Consider the following 19083-nt stretch of genomic DNA (forward strand, 5'->3'; position numbering starts at 1 on the left):
TCAGACAAAAATGTCTTATCTTTTAAGAGACATAAAAACAGATTAAAGGTACATTCGGACTAAATCCTCTAGACCCCGAACAGCTTCCAGTAGGTTGACAAGTCTTCTGCCTTCATCTGTCACTGGTTGAATGCCTTGTCGAACCACACCAGCTTCCCTTGCTAGGCCGTGAAGATGACGAGCTGCTTTTTTGCACTTGATCCAGGAAATCTCGGATGGTTGCGTCTCGGGCCCTCACCCTTCGCTGTGCTTGTTCCCAACGGAAACGCCATTGTAATCCTCCGTCGAAAGGCACTATCTGAAGCTCGTTTGCTTGCCTCTTGAACCCATCTACAATAACTTCTAACTCAGCTATTGTCTTGTCATCTTTCTCATGTCGTTTTCTAAGTCAGCTATCCGAACTCTCAAGCACTGGTTCTGATATTGACTATCTGCCAAACGTCTTTGGGCAGTCTTCATTTGTTCTTTCCAAGCTTTCTCATCAGGCCCCTCAAACTTCCTTTTCAGGCTATGAGCTTCGTCTTTCCAGTATTCAGAGGTTACCTTCAACTTGGAGTTATCCTTGACCTTATCTTGATACCCCTTTCTCAAGTCTTCGAGCTCAAAACGAACTCTTTTTTTGTTCTTTTTCCAATTTTTCTGCCCGATCTTTCTGAGAGTCAGCATCAAGCTTCCACTGATAATGTTCAGCTTCAAGTTCCTTTATCCTTTGCTTCAGCTCATTATTCACTGCTTCAAACTCGGTCTTGGCTATCTCGAGTTCAGAAGGGACATGCCTGAGATGTTCTTCCATGGTCCGGGTGTCATCACAGTCTGGCACAGGGATGTTGTCATTCTTTCTTAATCTTCGCCACTCCACATAATCCGGAGTGAGCATGCTTCTGGCAGCTACAACATCCATCCGGAATACTTTCCTCTACGAATCGGCTGCTTCTTTGATCATCTTTTTATAGCTGTCGCCGTGATACTCAAACTCTGACCTAGCCAACCCGCATGTTGCTGGGACAAACTGACGTGCTCCATATTGTCTAAGTGCTAATAGCGGAGCATACCCGACTGCTCCCCAAAGTCCAAGTAAGGTCACAGTGTCGGAGTCACCACATCGAAAAAGAACATCACTGAGGAATAACCAAGGGGCTCTCCAGACAATATCTCGGTCTTGAAGATGCGTAAAGACCTTCATCCATTTTTCTTTCGAGGCGCCTTCATGCCATTTTAAGGTAATAAATTCACCTAGAGGTGAATAGGTGGTGCTGAAACGGCGGTAGGCAACCCCGTTAGTCTTCCAGAAGTGGCTGTGAATCCAGACCTGAAGGAGCTAAATACACCCGGTAAATCTTCCTCCGCCAGTTCTTCGGCAATGGTTGAGCGATCGAAAGGTCTCGGCCAAGATGGCTGGTGCTGGGTTAACTCGTTTAGAAAGTTGCTCAAATAGTTCCACCACGGCAGCGTCAATGCACCCCAAGGCTTTCGGAAAGATAATCAAACCGTACAGACCCAGAGCAAAAAAGTCTATAGTCTTCCACTCATCAGGGTGGTTTTTCATTAGTTGCTTTATGTGGATCCATTCAATTCCTTCTCCATTGCCTCTACGCTGAGTCCGATCGATTACCCATTTCTCATCTACTCCTGCAACTTTGGCCAGTGCATTCTTGAAGGGTTGGCTTTTGATGTGTTTAATGTAGGCTCGCTCAAGCTTGATGCTTTCACAATGCAGCAGTGTAGTGTATTCTTCGATGGTAGGCACCATGTCCTCTTGGTTAAAAGTGAAGCAACTATATCCCGGGTTCCAGAATTGGACCATGGCTCTGATTAAGGGCTCATCAGTTTTAACATGAAGCAAGAGTGCAATGTCACCGTACCGTTGGCTGAACTTCTGTCTCCGATCATTCTTCCAACTATCCCAGATATCTCGAAGCTCTTGTACATTGTTTTTGTTTTAGGCTGATAGGGGTGTAGCGAACCAACTCTGACACATAGCTTCCTTGAAGACTGTCTCCCTTTTCACTTTGAGTCTTCTCGGACCATAGTCGTGCCTCAGCGTTTTCAATCTCTTGTATTACGACACCTTTGTCCATAAATTCAGATTATTTGAGTTTTAATAAACACCTTTTTAGGGATCAATGGCATTTTGTTATGATGCAAATGCTAAAAACAAACATAAAGGCAAAAAGGTTAGTAAAAATAGAAATAGATAAAAATAAATAAAAATAAATATTAAATGAAAAAACATAAAAAATAAAAAGGTTAGGAAAGAAATGTCCTAGGTTTTGGAATGTGGTTTTGGGGTAGGCTCTATTTATTCAAAGCCTCCCGGTTTGGGTTCTAAAAACGGTACTCGAGTTCTCCTTGCTGGCGCCCCCTTGGACCGACCAGACCCTTAGTCCGAAACCCATCACAGGCTTGTGTGGACTAAGTTAAACTCGAGAGGACACATTCCCTTATGCCCATACGGAGAATAAATTCACACGAAGGCATAAGGTTTATGAATCCCGAAGGCTACTTGCTAGGCCCATACGGTGAATAAATTCACACGAAGGCGTCGCTTTCACCCCCACTTAAAACGGGTTCGGAGCTCGGGTTTAGAGCCTTAGATGAAAAATGTTTGGAAAGCTGAAATCATGAGAAAACGATTAGTACAACTATTTACTCGAAAAATATAATCAAAAGTAAGCAATAAGGATCGAAATGTTACCTTAAAATTTAAACTTACCCTTTTCGTTAAAAAGACAACTGGAAATTACCTTAGCCTGACTCGCTTACCTAGGTCCCCAGCGGAGTCGCCAAGCTGTCGTAACCGTCTTTTGGTTCTGGGCCCCGGAATTGGGCTTCGACTTGAAAAATGGATTGGAGTCGCCACCGATTATTTATTTAAAAATAAATAGGTTAATCGGATACCTTATGTCTTACCTGTTCTGCGTCTTACCAAAGATATGTCGGATTCGGGAGTCGGTTACAGCTAAGGAAGGATTAGCACCCTTGAACTGCCCTTTCGGTACTATGTAATTTCCAGTTGTCTTTAATTAAGAAAGTTGTAAATTTAAATTAAAATGTAAAATGACAATCCAAATTACTTACCTTAGATTGCTTAAATTGTACCCTTAAAAGATCAAGACATATATTAGATAAGAAATGCAAATAAAACACCTAAGGTAAAATGGAAAACAAATAAGATGAGGAAAATATAGAATATAAAAATAATATATATGATGGTAATAATAATAAAGATATAAACATTGGGAAAAATAAAAAGATATATATAATGGTAATAAATAAAAACAAAAAAATAAATAAATAAATAGCTATAATCAAATATGTACATATAAAATAAAAAAGGAATAATGAAAATAAAATAAAAAATATAAAGTAGAATAAAATGAAAACGATAATGATGTTAAAAAACACAAAAAATATATATAAATATCAAATATAAAATAAAACAAATGAATAGAAATAAATATACATATAATAATAAAAGAAAAAAAATGTATGTTTATATACGTTATCAATAATACTTAAAATAATAAAAATAACGATGATTATGTATATATATATATATGTATATATATATATATATAAATATAATAAAATAAAATAAAAATATACATAATATATATATATATAAATAAAGGAATAAAATATAATAATAATGAAAATATAGTATATAATAATAGTAGGGACTAAATTGAAAACGAAATAAACTCAAGGGTCAATTTACAAGGATTTCGGGTTCAATAATCAATTCAGAGGACCAAATTAAAGGTTTTTGAAACTGGAGAACCAAAACGCAAATCTCTCGCTTCTTGCAAAAACACGCGGGTCCGAGGAATTCAACGGGTCGGGCGTAAGGCTGAAACGGGCTTAATATAGGATTCAAAAAGTTTTTAGTTTCATTTCTTTCTTCAGAAATCAAAAAAAAAGGCCCCGTCTCATTCTCTCATTTCTCTATCGCCATTGTTCTTCAGACACGAAGAACATGGACCAGGTTTTCCAGAATCCGGCCTTTGGCCTCCGAGCGCCGCCTCGCCGCCGCCGTTGAACGGCGACGGCCGCTGTTCATCGGCGGCAAAAAAAAATTTATTCTTTTCAGTTCGAAAGCCCTTTACCCACGCTTCTCAAAAATGAAAAAAAATCCAACAAATAACGAGCCTCAGGGAGTAGATCTAGTTTCAAAGTTTTGAAACTCTCCCCTTGTTCATCGGCTGAAAACGTTTTTTCTTTTTTCTGGGTTGTCTTTTGAATCAAAATGCAAGGCCTAGAAATCAGCATGCAAAGGCAAGAAAACGGATGGACAAAGGTAAAAACACTGCTACCTTTTTATTTCTTTTCGAAACGATTACAATAACTCTGATTTGCTTCGTGGATTTTTGAGTACTTTTGTGTCTAAAGCTCTCTGGTATTTATCTTCTGAGAAAAAAAAAATCCCCCCTTCTGTGTTGATTACATGCCTTATTTATAGCCTAGGATTTGCTAAGCATTTGAGTCCTATTCTAACTTGGTTGCCTTCGTGGGTTGTTGGTGTTGTCGGACGTTTCGGGATCATTGCGTGTGACCGTGAAACTCGGACATTGGTGATGGTTATTGACCGAGGGATTCGGTCGTGGGATTCCTGGACGTGGACTGCTGACCATGCGATGCTAGGGTGAGATGGAAAATTGCCGAGACATCAGGAACCCTAATCGGCCTTAGGGTTTGTTACTGGATTGAACACAAGTGGGCCGTTGTATACTTATTTGGTTCTGTAAAATAAAAAGAAAAGTATAAATATATATATTATTATATAATATATTCATTATATGATATGGTCGAAATCAAACGTCTACAGTAAGCATCTTTAAAGAACGATGGTGGTTGCTTAGCTCGGCAGCAAGAAGCTACACTTCGACCAACTCGACAGATTGAAAATTTTCTCTCGAACTCACAATTTGCTCGAGAGTAAATTTCAACTTCACCACGAAGGATATTGGACTCCAGACAACGCAAGTTCAACTTCACGACGAAGGGACCGCTGGTTGTCAATAACCAACTTCTCAATTTCAGAGCCAATTTCAACTTCACAACGAAGGATATTGGACCCCAGACAACGCAAGTTCAACTTCACGACGAAGGGACCGCTGGTTGTCAATAAACAACTTCTCAATTTCAGAGCCAATTTCAACTTCACAATGAAGGATATTGGACTCCAGACAACGCAAGTTCAACTTCACGACGAAGGGACTGCTGGTTGTCAATAAACAATTTCCCAATTTCAGAGCCAATTTCAACTTCACCACGAAGGATATTGGACTCCAGACAACGCAAGTTCAACTTCACGACGAAGGGACGCTGGTTGTCAATAACCAACTTCTCAATTTCAGAGCCAATTTCAATTCACAACGAAGGATATTGGACCCCAGACAACGCAAGTTCAACTTCACGACGAAGGGACCGCTGGTTGTCAATAAACAACTTCTCAATTTCAGAGCCAATTTTAACTTCACAACGAAGGATATTGGACTCCAGACAACGCAAGTTCAACTTCACGACGAAGGGACCGCTGGTTGTCAATAAACAATTTCCCAATTTCAGAGCCAATTTCAACTTCACCACGAAGGATATTGGACTCCAGACAACGCAAGTTCAACTTCACGATGAAGGGACCGCTGGTTGTCAATAAACAACTTCTCAATTTCAGAGCCAATTTCAACTTCACAACGAAGGATATTGGACTCCAGACAACGCAAGTTCAACTTCACGACGAAGGGACCGCTGGTTGTCAATAAACAATTTCCCAATTTCAGAGCCAATTTCAACTTCACAACGAAGGATATTGGACTCCAGACAACGCAAGTTCAACTTCACGACGAAGGGACCGCTGGTTGTCAATAAACAATTTCCCAAACTCAGAGCCAATTTCAACTTCACTGCGAAGGATATTGGACTCGAGGCAACACAAGTTCAACTTCACAACGAAGGGACGACTGGTTGTCAATAAACAATTTTCCAGTTCCAGAGCCAATTTCAACTTCACGGCGGAGGATATTGGACTTGGAACAATACAACTTACTTGGATTTCAACTTCACGAGGAAGGATATCCAATTCCAGGCTCAGCTTAACGACGAAGGGGCAATCCACAATTTCAAGTTCACGACGAAGGGAATCGTGCTCACCAGCAACATTCATCTTTAGATTGGATTTCAACTTCACGACGAAGGATATCCAAGTCGAGAAGGGCTATCTGCCAAAGACCCCCGAGTTCGATTACACTCAACTTCGAGGGCATATCATTTATAGCATAGCCCAAGGCAAGAAGGGCTATCTATCAATAAAATTGTCGAGTTCGATTTCATTCAGCTCGAGGGCCTGTCAACCACATGGTGGAGTGAAAGAATTACTTTCCAGTCGAATATTTTCTAATACGGACTACAAACGAGAAGCCACATTCCAATCCCGAACTACGGCTGTAACTCTATTATTTCGAGATGGACTCGACTTCGCGACGGAGGGGTCATCCGCAGCTCAATTCGACAAGGAGTTATTCTTCAACTCTACCGAGCGAAAATTTGTGTCTTTTTATCTTTGTCCTATTTTTCGTTCCACGAAAAAGGACAAAGAGGGGCAGCTGTAGACACTCATTTTCACCCGAATTTGAGTTTTTTATTTTTATTTATTATAGGCATATATACGATAATATAGTATAATTTTTGAAAGTGTTTTTAAAAAATATAACATATAGTTTTCAAAAAACGGTTTCCGAAAATATATATATAATATAGTTTGTTTAAAACGTTTTTGAAAACTTATATACAATATATAAGTTTTAAAACATTTTGAAAATTATATAACATATATTTTTGAAATCATTTTGAAAATATAATGTATAGTTTTAAAAAAAACATTTTTGAAAAATTTATATAATATATAGTTTTAAAAATATTTTGGAAAACTTATATAATATTTTTAAAATCATTTTTGAAAACTATATGGTATATAGTTTTGAAAACGTTTTTAAATATAATATATAGTTTAAAAAATATATTTTTTGAGATATATATATTATATAGTCTATATTATTATTAGTATTATTATTTTTATTTCTTTTCATTTTATTTATTTTATTCATTTTATTTCATTTATTCTGTTTTGTGGTCCAGGTTCAAGATGGGGTCTATGAGAAGTCCACTGTTCGGGTCTAATATGTTTGGGGCCTGAACCAGCCCAAACCCTACAAATTAGGGTTTACACATCCAAGCAACAGGCGCCGCATGGGGAGTTACCCAGTCAAAGAGGAGAACCGGCCGGCCGGGAAAACCGGGACTGCACCATCCCGGGATTCCCGACCACGTGAAGCAATGATAGGCCCGAAAGGTACGGGAACGACCCCGTCATCACCGGAAATATCCCGTAGAGGGCAGAACAGATAGCATCAGTGGTGGGTATAAATACCCACCAAGCCACGGTACTCAGGGGGGAACAGCCGAACAGTAAACCGACCATCACCAAGAGGACATCAACAGTACAGTAAACCAAGAGGAGGAAACACGGCCAACAGAAAATACCCACACAACAGAGAGTCATCGAGAACCAAGAACCACAATACACAACCCACGAACCAGATCATCATCAAGCCACTGTGAGTACACCCAGAACAGTCGAAACGACCGAGAACCAAGGACGGAGCAACACAATAAACCAACAGAACCAGATAGTCAATCAAGCAAACAACGAGCCAATACAACCGAAGCCCATAACCAAAAAACAGTAAACAAAACATCATACCCATCATCGAGAGATCAACATATAATCATCAAAATAAACCAAAATAAAACCAGAGCGAGAAAAAGAGAGATCACCACCGTGCGAAGCAACGGGAACGCCAAAAGTCACCGGCGACGCGGGTTTTTTCCAAAAAGGTATTTCCTAGATCTACACGTCTAGGGACGTTTTTTGGCGAAACTAACTTGGTTTTCAGGTCAAGGGTGAGAGAGGGCGTCTTTTGGGTGCGTTTGGGTTAGTTCCGGCCACCGGCGCCGCTGTGCGCCGCCGTAGCTCCGCTTTGGCTCTCTTCCCCGATAAAGGGAAGTTGAGAGAGTCTGAACTCTCTCTCCCCTTCTCTTTTCTGGAAGCAAAGAAGAAATGAAGAGAATGCAAAAGAAAAAGCTTTTTTCGGGCTTAAATATTCGAACAGAAAACGGTGCCGTTTTGCTACCAAACGAAACGACGCCGTTTGGCCTCTATCACCCGTGTTTTCAAGAATTTGGGGGAAAACCGCACATTTGGTCCTTCATTCCCTGTAATGTTTTTGTTTAGTCACTGAATGAAGTTTTAATTTTCTATTTCAGGCGTGCATCTTTCAATAGTTATATTTCAATCACTAGTGGTTTATTTTATCATAATTGCATATGTTTCATGTTGGTCATAATATTTTAAATTATTTCATTTTAGTCCTTGTTAACATTTTTATCCCGTTTTTCATTTTATTTTATTTTTAATTTATTTCTTATCATTATTATTATTGATTTCCTTCTCTTTTTATTATGTTTATTATTATTATTTTTTTTTACATATTGTTTTCATTATTTTTTTGAAATCTAACATTGCTTCTTTTGTCACATTTTTATTCTAATATTTTTTCCTTTGATTTGCTTATTAATTAATTATCATTATTTTTTTTGATATTTCTTTTTGAATATTTTTAGTAATAACATCAATCAATCAAAGGTAAGTAATTTGAATCGAATATTTTAAATCTTAATTTAAATTTCAATTTTCGTAATTAAAGACAACCGGTGAATTAATTGGTACCGAAAGGGCGGTTCAAGGGTGCTAATCCTTCCTTGACCGTAACCGACTCCCGAACTCGATACGTTTCTGGTACAACGCAGATCAGGTAAGGTGGTGTCCGACCCACCTAAATTCGTTTTAAAGTGGTCGGTGGCGACTCCAATTCGTTTAATCCAAGTCGAAGCCAATTCTGGGGCCCAACCGAAAGACGGTCGCGACAGAACCGACACGGTCATTCTGGATTTGCCATTGTGGAATTCAAGAAAGGGTGGGATGGATTTAATAATGCCTTCATGTTTGATAAGAGCTTTGAGCAAGAACAGTTTGGGAAGAAGGATTATTTTTCACCTAGGAGGCAGAGAGATAAGGTGTATGGTTGGGTTGCTCGTGACGATGACTACTGTTCAAAAGGATTAGTTGGCAATTATCTTAAAAACAATGGGGACCTGAAGACTGTTTCGGACAAAGAAGCCGAAGATCACAGGAAGGCCTCAACATTGGTGACAACGTTAACCAACACCTTGGAGACCAAGAACCTACGGCTTAAGGAAATGGAGAAAAAGTATACTGAGGTAAAAATGTCCTTTTGGGCATTGATGGATGAGAAGGATGAGATGACCAAAGCTTACAATGAAGGTATCCTGTAATATTAGCTTCTAAAATGATTTAAATTCATTATAGCTAGTTTCTTATGGATAATGGTATGTAATATGCAGAGTCTAAAAGGATGCAACAGAATGCTCATGACCATTTTAAGAAGATTTCCTTGGAGCATGAGAGGATGGCCTGGCAGTTTTCTGACCAGAAAATAGAACTAGAGCAGCGTGAGAAGGAGTTGTTCTATCGAGAGATTCAAAATGAGGCTGAGACAAGAAAACTTCAGCATGAAAAGATGATGGTGAAGAATACTGCTTTGGCCTTTGGGTTTTTTTTTTAAACAAAACTCATCGCCATCTTTCGCTAACCTTTACTCGTTAAAATCGAGCAGACTTCAAGTTTAACTACAAAAGTTCCACCTTTTGTTCCTTCTTATCATTTGCAGTAGTAAAATATTTGTACAATATTTTGATTCACCCTTTTCCCTCTGTAGCATGAGAAGGCAACCTTGGAGCAAACGAAGGCTGATGAAAGAATCTTAAGATTGGCAGAAGAGCAGAAGGCATGTTTCCAGTCCTCATATTGAATACTATTGAATATATGGGTTAATTTTCTAGCTTTTTACCTACCTTTTATTCACTTCCTATGTCAGAGTGAAAAGGAGAAACTTCATAGAAAAATCATTGAGCTTGAGAAGCAACTTGATGCTAAACAAGCATTGGAGCTGGAGATACAGAGCATGAAAGGGCAAATAGAAGTGATGCAGCATATGGAAGGGGATGGGGAAATGAAGAAAAAGATGGAGGCAATTCTAGAGGAATTAAAAGAGAAGGAAGAAGAGTGGAGCAGTGTGGAGGAGCTTTATCAAGTCCTTGTTGTCAGCGAACGCCAGAAAAATGATGAATTACTGGATGCTCGAAAGGAATTAATCGCCGTAAGTATATGTTACATCATGTATCACAACTTTTTATTTTATTATTTTTCATGCCCAGTAAGTTCAGCGTATAATGCATTAGATCTCCGTTGAGATGTTGGGCTGGTATCTTGAATTCTTGATTGCTTATAATAAACTTGATATTTATTTGTTTTCAGGGTTTGAAAGTTATCTCCACCGGTGGTGGATCTTGAAATTTATAAATGGGGTCTAAAATTTTAATTTTCTTTTCTTAAAAAGTAATGGGTACAAATTTTTTTATTTTTTCTATTTTTCTTTAGCATATTATACTAAATTTCAAATTTTTTCCTAAATAATGGGATGCACTTGACCCCTAGGGAGCTTAGTGCATCCGCCCCTGATCTCCACCAATACTCGTGCTTCTGTTGCTGTCAAGAGAATGGGAGAGCTGGACATCAAGCCCTTTCGGATTGCAGCCAAAAGAAAATACTCAGGTGTAGAAGCTAATTTGAAAGCAGCAGAGCGCTGTTCCCAGTTGCAGGACTACCTTAGAGATTCTAATTGGCATCCTTTTAAGATACTCACGGACAAGGATGGGAATTCCAAGGTATTTTTCCTATATATATATATATCAACCCAAATCTTCTGTTGGTAAACAATTATAATACTTCAAATTTTCATTCCTCATTTTCATTCAAGTTGTAACATAGGCTCTTTTGTGCCAGTTCCAGTTCTCTGTTATTTAACTTATCAACTTCCTTTGCGCTTCTTCTAGTTCAAACATAAGGTTTCCTTTGAGCACCCCATAGACTGATTTCTTCACTTTAAAAAATGTGATATTTGCAGAGAAAACTTGACGAGGAAGATGAGCAATTGAAAGCCATCAAGAGTGAGGATGGAGATGAAATATACAGTGCTGTTACAGCAGCCCTTGCAGAGATTATTGAGTACAACCCAAGTGGAAAATTATGGAATTTCAAAGAAGGGAGGGAGGCAACATTGAAAGAGGGAGTGGAGTAGTTGTTGAATAAATGGAGACAACTTAAACTTAAGAAACACTAAATAACTTGGTTATTTCTTCATTTATAGATTCTAATATGTTAAAGCTGTAATTTTCCTTAACATTCCTTGTGTTGAGCTTTGAAATTAGCAGCCTAGTCTGATTTTTATATGAAAATTGATAACCCATGGCCCATTGATTTAGTCATGTTATGATATCATATGAAAGAAAGACGGGTACCGTTGAAGTTGATAGAAATATAATACTAAATCTTTTGTATTTGATCAACGATTTTTATCTATTAATCAACTATTCTAAATCGAATTTTGTAAAAATCCTTCATAAGGTAACACTGTCAATCAGTTTGTTTCATTCATAAACTTTAAAATTCGAACTCTTAATCTTACTTTAAGGGTTTAATGTCTTCTTATTAGATGAGTTGGTTGTTGGTTACTAAATCCTTTTCTGATTAGTAATTTAGTTTCCAAACCCAAACAGTTGTTGGTTGAAAAATGTCTGTATCTTTGATTCAAGAACCATGTTGCAACAAATAATTAGAGGAAGGATGGTCACGGTAAAAATTTATATAATTTTTTTTACAAATTTGAAAAGATAAAATATGTTTAATGAAATGGTAGAATTTTATTTTAACCCCTAAACTTCATATAAAATTTTAATTATGAATTTTCTTTTGTAAATCTAAAATAGTTTAAAGATAATTTTATAATTTAACTTTCGTAGAATTTTTTTTATTCAACGACATAAAAATGATATTTTTAAAAAAAATTAAAAGTATTTTAGTTCAAAATACCGTGAATATAACAATACCTAAGAGAATAAGTAATCTACCATAGTTAAAAATAACTTATTACCGGAGGTTGAGAATGTATACGAACCAAACGAGGAATCACATTTTATTCTCCTGATAATATGATATACTTGGAACCAAACGCCCGGTAAGTGAATCGGGTAATTTTTTTATTTGAGTAAACAAAACGGGGGATGCCAATACGAGGGTTGAGGTGGGCCACGTCCAGCCCACTTTTATAGATTGATGTCTACCCATTCAGTAAGCGTGAAGCACAAACGCCAAAGTCCGTAGTTTTGACTCTGCCCAAAATTTCAAATATATTTTTGTGGATTCTTCACGTTGTTCACGAAGAGCGTGAGATTTTACTACATCATCCAATAAAAAAACTATAAAATAATAAAAGAAAGTATATTTATAAAAATACTTTGAATTCCACCTCTTCTCATCGATGTTTTCACTGAAATTACAGATCCTGTCGTCGTCTTCTTCACTCCCAAATAATTTTTTCAATTCTCAAAATCTGAATCCCCTTCTATATTTTAGTCCCTTTGCTTCGATTTGCTGAATAAGAACCAATTAATTCAATTGAACTTTTAAGTTTAATCTTCGAACAATTTTAAAAAAGGAATTTAAAGAAATGGGAAGTCCAAAGAAGGATGAGAATAAAGGGTTTTTCGCAGCGATGACCTCGGGTTTATCTCTATTTGGAAACGCCATGCACAGATCTGTCAACGGGTAAATTTCCTACAAATTTTCAGAATACATAGTTGACGATTCCGATTATACGATTATATCTTTATGAAAATTTCAAAAAAATTTCAATGATTTGTTAATTTAACTGATTTGATATTTTTTTAAATTAGTTAAATATTTGATTGGAATGTACATCGATTTTTTAACGATATATCGCCGTTCGTCTGGAAATATTTGCTAATTTTAGGTTGCTAAAGAGGGGGAAATCGTTTTTTTTTGGGGGAGGGGGTTGCAATTAGTATGATGTTTTTGTAGTTCATTTGAATGCACACAATTTCAAATTATAGGTTTAATTGAATTGTGATCTCTATTTTTTTTAAGTAAAAATGGACAGAAAAAAAGTCGGTTTTGGAATTGATTGCATGTTAGATGCAATATGCTGATTGAAGACTTCTACTTTACTTGTTTCAGACAATGTTGTTCAGCTCAATTCTATAATTCTTGTTTAATGGACTCCCTGGTTGGTTGGTAACTGCTTGGACAACTTGAATGGCTTTTGGGCAAACTGTCAGAATATCACTATAGTTGTCACTAATCAATAACTTCATCATGGCTCATAAAGACTGTTGATTGAATAAATCTTGTATGCCTAGGTGTAGAAGTTTTTGTTAGTAAGTTACTGCTTTTTGTATTTGCAAACTTCATAATTCATATTATAGAGTAATCATAAAGTGTGCTTTTAAGGACTTCACGAGAAAGGTGATCAGATCATTTGTTTGATTTATTTTATAAGTTTATACAATGCCTTGCACATTGCATTTGCTTGCCACTTGTCATTGTGAATTATAGGGGCAATTGGTATGATTTGACTCCATGTTTTAAGTGTCCATCCTAATCAAGGGTCTTATTTTCCAGTTAAAAAGGAGGCATTATACATTTTTCATTTTACCATGGTTTTTAGGTTACTAGGTTATGAAGGGTTAGAAGTCATAAATCCAGAAGGAGGAAAAGAAGATGCTGAGGACGAAGCTCAGAGAGGAAGATGGAAGCAGGAGGTATACATATTTATAACAATCAACAACAACAACAAAACCCTATTCCCATATGCAATGGGATAAGGGAGAGGTAGGGTAGTAGGATGCCCCCAACGCCAGGTTGAGAGCAACTTCTATGGCAGACCTCCGGCAGTCAGAAAATTAAAAATAAAGTTAAGATACAATGCATGTATAAATAAATAAATACATAGTTGAACAGTCTTCATATGCGCGTCTGTAATAGGAAGTAATCCCTGCAAATCCCTGCGAATAAATCTTTGCATATAGACAGAAACGTAGATCATCTTATTCTTTCTTTGCTTTCTCTATCTTTGGAAATTTTTAGCAATGGTTGAGTTACTTTCTTTTTTGCCAATTTTTATTTTAGTATTAGACTGAGGCTTTATTTGAAAATTAATATTTGGAGATGGAAAGAAATAGTCCTTTGTAATTGTAACTTTTTCATTCTTTGGAGCCATGGAGACACACGTTCTTTAATTTTACTAGTTATAGAAGCTGATATTTTGACTACTCTTTTCTTTTTATCATTATTGTTAGGAGCGAGAGAGCTACTGGAAAATGATGCACAAATATATAGGTTCAGATGTTACGTCAATGGTGACGCTTCCTGTCCTCATATTTGAACCAATGACTATGCTTCAGAAAATGGCAGAGGTTTACTTGGCGGAGATTTGTTTCTTTGTATGCAGCATTTTTCTTATTCAATATAAGATGTGCTATGCCTTTTGCAGTTGATGGAATACTCCTACTTGTTGGACCAAGCAGACGAATGTGAGGACCCCTATCTCCGGCTGGTATACGCATGTGAGTATGCTTCGTTAACTTTATTAATTAATGGGGCAAGCTCTAGTTTGTAATTTAATGGGATTCGATCCTGTACAGCATCATGGGCTATATCTGTGTACTATGCCTACCAACGTACTTGGAAACCTTTTAATCCTATTATTGGGGAAACATATGAGATGATTAACCATGGAGGGGTAACATTCATTTCTGAACAGGTGACTTTCAAGTTATTTGATTATTTTAAGCTTGTTTTTTTTTTTTTATATATATGTGCATGCTATGCTTTCATTTCCACTCTCTTTCATGTTCTGAAGGGAACATCGCGTCATGTATGTTCATTTTTATCAATTTGAGTTCATCCAAAGTTTACTTTATTTGTTTATTATCATTTCAGGTCAGTCATCATCCTCCAATGAGTGCTGGGCATGCTGAAAATGAACATTTCACTTATGATGTCACGTCAAAATTAAAGACAAAATTTTGGGGAATTCTCTTGATGTTTATCCTGTTGGAAGGTAATATTAGTGCTGCATTCTGTAAACTAGCTTTCCCATTATGCCTTTTGTTTCTCTGATAATATAGATATGTTAATATCTGTTGGAAGGTAATACTCATGTTGGTTATTCTTTGCAGAACACGTGTTACTCTTAAAAGAGATGGGGTGGTTTTAGATTTGGTGCCTCCTCCCACCAAGGTTAACAATCTGATATTCGGACGAACTTGGGTTGACTCCCCAGGAGAGATGATCATGACAAATTTGACTACTGGGGACAAAGTTGTGTTATATTTTCAACCATGTGGCTGGTTTGGGTATTCTCCATAACTCGATACTATTTTTTAGACTAGTTTAAGCATTTGCATTTTTGTCATTCATATGCAGTACCTTCATATGTATGTTTTTGTCATGCATATGTGTGCTCTGAGATGAATTCTGACTTGAATGTTTGACTTGCATCACTTGTGTTCCCATGTCATCTATTCTTGTTCTGTCTGAATCTGATGAGGCTCTATGTGATCAGAAGTGCACTCTATGTTAATTAATTTGTGAAATTCATACCAATCAGATGCATATGTTTATGTAATTGATCAGTCGATTTTTCCCTAAATTTGTTTCGGTGATTGTCTTTGTGTTTCTAAAATGCTCTTTTACATCAGTTGCATCTGGCTAGTGGTTAATGTTGAATTGAAGAGTGATTTATGGCATTATTTCATTGCAGAGCTGGTCGTTATGAAGTGGATGGTTATGTTTATAATGCCGCTGAGGAACCAAAAATATTGATGACAGGGAAGTGGAATGAGTCAATGGGCTGTCAGCCATGTGATATGGAAGGGGAACCTTCAGGGCACAGAACTAAAAGAGGTTCTTTCTTATAATGTTTTTCCTCACTGTACAATATTAACCATTTGCTATATTTACCTATTCTTTATAATGTTGAATGGATGCATCTTTTTCTTACTCTATGGCTTCAGTTTATAGTTTTCTTCAGAATGTAAGTATCTATGGTGGTGCCTAGCCATCTTATCAATTGCATCTATCCTTGAAATATTTCTTGATGCATTTCATTTTTAAATATTTTGTCGGTTGTCTTTTTGTTTTGTCAAAGCCTTTGAGTCTTGATGCATTTATTACCTAAATGTTATATGTGCAAAATGCAGCCCTTCTATTTATGTGGTTGTCTTATAGTTTGGCCTTACATTTCATCTCATCAACAAGGCTAATCACATTTATGACTTCTTTATTGTTTTTGGTCTGCAGGTTTGGCATGTTGCTGATACTCCCAAAAACGACCAATTTCAGTTTACATATTTTGCACATAAAATAAACAGCTTTGACACTGCCCCTAAAAAATTGTTAGCATCAGACTCTCGTCTGCGGCCTGATAGATTTGCACTTGAAAAGGGTGATTTATCAAAGGCTGGTGCTGAGAAGAGCAGGTCTCCCCCCCCCCCTCCCCTTATCACTCACACACACATGTAACAGAAAAATATGCTCCAAAGTTTTTGCATACATCCAAAATGTCTAAAATGAAGCTGTCAACTTCCGAAATGCAATGGAAGAAAATGTAGCAATTTCTGTGTCTCCCTCCCTCTTGCATGATATAATGAATACCGGAAACTAGGTCTTAAATCCTAACCATGCACGATCCTTATTTCATCTTCCCTTATCAATGCCATTTAGAATACAAACCTCGCTTGCTATGGTGATGCAACAATACCTGCAGATATAGTTTCGAGGCCGATACCTTGATCAACAGATGCATAACTTAAGGGTTGTAGTTTTGGGAATTTTGGAAGATAAACTCTCCATCTTGATTGACCATCCACCAATGTTTAAAGAAAACAAAGTATAGCGGGGCTCTTCAATAGGAAGTTGCTTTCTTTGTACCTTGATCAGAAGAAATGAAAACAGAGAATTCACTGGAAGATAATAAACTTTTTTTCTTTCCCTTCGGCCACTTCTATTAATTTTTCTTGTATGGTAAAGATGGTTACATATTTAGAATGTTTACTTGCCTCTCATAGTTTCAGAATATCAAATCTTCCGTGCAATGTCAAGATATTTAAGTGTTACCTTTTGATTTTTTTTTCAGGTTGGAAGAGAGGCAGAGAGCGGAAAAGAGGACACGTGATGCCAAGGGTCATCAGTTTACTCCTAGATGGTTTGATTTGACAGAGGAGGTCTCAGCCACGCCTTGGGGTGACTTGGAAATCTATCACTACAATGGCAAGTACACTGAGCATCGGGTTACTGTAGATAACTCAGACAGCAGAGAGGAGGTTGACATTGCTTCAATTGAGTTCAACCCATGGCAGTATGGTAACTTATCACCGAATAGGTATTGGTGTTTTAATATATACCTTTACACTTTGCAGTTAGTAACATTCGGTGTTACATGTTAGAAGGAATATGTTGTTGGTAGTCCCCATTCCGAAATCCCATCATAATCATCACTAGGGAAACTTGTAACTGTTTCAGAACACTTTTTCATCACTTCTCTTCAAATTTCTTAAGGAACTTGTGTTTTTCATGGGCATGGTGGATGACTAGCATCAGAATAGATGGATGGAAAGGAATGCTCTTTTGTTGAGTTCTACTTTCCAAGGTGTCAACATTTTTCAAAATTTCATAGCAATCTTGCTGGTTTACTTATCTGTATATATTTACAAATATGTGATACTACTGCCAAATGATAATTGAAGTGTATACAGTCCCAGTTTGTGTTTTTTGTTTAGTAATGAGATGACGATGATACAGCAACTTTAGTTATTACTTGGCTTTTGCATAGTTGTTTTTGTTGATGTGGGTTTTTAACAAATTGCGTGTTGTAGTTAGCCATTATCCAAAATTTGATCCTAAACTCACAAGTCAGCCGAGATATGTTTTTAATAACTTGGATCCGTCTAGTGTCGGTAGTTTGTACCATCATGAGGAGAGCACATTTAGGTTGTTGCTCCATTGTATTTATCTGCTCATGCAAAATCATTTTGAATTCAACAATGCTTTTACCCAAACACCACACCCTAATGCTTTGAGACCAGAATCTTTCATTTAGTTTCGATTGTTCCAAAATCTGGTCCCATTTCTTTTGACATTGTTAAGTTGAATGTGTTTTTCAGTTGTTTATGTAGTGTGTTTTTTTTCTTTTCAATTTGTAGTAGCTACAAGACTCGAGGTTAATCACAAGAAAATATATGATTCATGATTGGAGGATACGGACAGGTAACAACCCATTCGTCTCCTAAATTTCCCAAATTGCTTGGAATTTTGGCAACCTGCTATCTTTTTCTTGCCTGTTTTGGGAAGAAAGCTTTTCTTCAAGTAAATATATATATATATATATATAAAGTTTGGCTTGTAAGAAATAGTCTCTACTTAGTTCCACAGTTCCGAGATCCGTCCATTCTTATAGTTTTTTATGAGTAATTTTATGTTTTAAAAAAAGTGATTAACAAAATAAAATCTTGATTTTTTTAAAATAATTTATGTTTGGGTGCAAAACAAAATTTGTGATCCGAGGCTCACACCATCTTGCTTCAGCTTAGGTCATTGCTTCTACGATAAGAAATGGCAGAGTTCCTTCCACTCCAAACTCCCATTCTATAAAGTTGCCATTTAACATCCCCCATCTCAACTAAACAACAAATGCTTTTGTTATGGGTTGTTTCAGGATTGTCATCTACTTCACCTATATTTTAGTATTTAATCATTTTCACTGTTATTTCATTCGATTCAAGCTGACGTTTTAAAAGAAAGACATCTGAAAGAAAAAGAAAATTGAATATTTAGAAAGCGAAAATTAATAATAAAAATACCTGGAATGAAAAACACAAGTATTTTAGAGATTTTTTTAATGATTTATATTAAATATGTGAACAACAACAACAAAACTCTATTCCCATATGCAATGGGATAAGGGGAAAGTAGAGTAATAGGTTGACCCCAACGTCAGGTTGGGAGCAACTTCCGTGGAAAACCTCCGG

The 19083-nt window shown here is 36.8% G+C and overlaps 2 pseudogenes; both read left to right on the forward strand.

Annotated features, from left to right (window-relative positions):
- Positions 1-11318, forward strand: part of LOC120138302 — a 28503-nt pseudogene extending 17185 nt beyond the window's left edge.
- A 1212-nt stretch (positions 11319-12530) lies between these two features.
- Positions 12531-17804, forward strand: LOC120138341 (annotated as a pseudogene).
- The last annotated feature ends 1279 nt before the right edge of the window (positions 17805-19083 follow it).

This window comes from Hibiscus syriacus, unplaced genomic scaffold (genome assembly GCF_006381635.1).
Source record: "Hibiscus syriacus cultivar Baekdansim isolate YM2019G1 unplaced genomic scaffold, ASM638163v2 tig00002219_pilon, whole genome shotgun sequence".
NCBI lineage: Eukaryota > Viridiplantae > Streptophyta > Magnoliopsida > Malvales > Malvaceae > Hibiscus > Hibiscus syriacus.